The sequence below is a fragment of the Sinocyclocheilus rhinocerous genome, unplaced genomic scaffold (genome assembly GCF_001515625.1).
Source record: "Sinocyclocheilus rhinocerous isolate Xijiao unplaced genomic scaffold, SAMN03320098_v1.1 scaffold633, whole genome shotgun sequence".
Lineage (NCBI taxonomy): Eukaryota > Metazoa > Chordata > Actinopteri > Cypriniformes > Cyprinidae > Sinocyclocheilus > Sinocyclocheilus rhinocerous.
This window is the reverse complement of record NW_015654568.1, coordinates 903,195-903,508: the sequence shown is the minus strand read 5'-3', so window position 1 is coordinate 903,508 and position 314 is coordinate 903,195. Positions and strand designations below refer to the sequence as shown.

The 314-nt window shown below is 43.6% G+C and overlaps 1 protein-coding gene across 4 annotated transcripts in view; it reads left to right on the top strand.

Moving 5' to 3' along the window:
• Positions 1-314, top strand: part of LOC107717676 (sentrin-specific protease 7-like) — a 38,939-nt gene that overhangs the window by 35,698 nt on the left and 2,927 nt on the right. The gene's annotated exons all lie outside the window — the stretch shown is intronic.

The following is a 314-nucleotide window of genomic DNA, read 5'->3' as shown; positions in this document are numbered from 1 at the left end:
TGTATTTTGTTGTAGCATTCAAGCAATTGACGCCGAATTGCCGCTAATTCGAAAGTGAAAGTAAAATGCGCACGGTGCTTTTAAGCTAATTAAAAGCGAAGGAAAGCGAGGAAAAGAGGGAAAATTCAAACGAACTGAAAACGAACAGTTGCTTTACGCCGAATTGGCTCTATTTGAAAGTGAAAGTAAAATGCGCACGCAGCTTTTACAAGCTATTTAAAAGCGAAGGAAAGCGAGGAAAAGAGGGAACGCCCCCACCCCCGCGGTGATACCGGTATTATCGGTGTTGTCACACGTCGATTAACCGGTGTTGA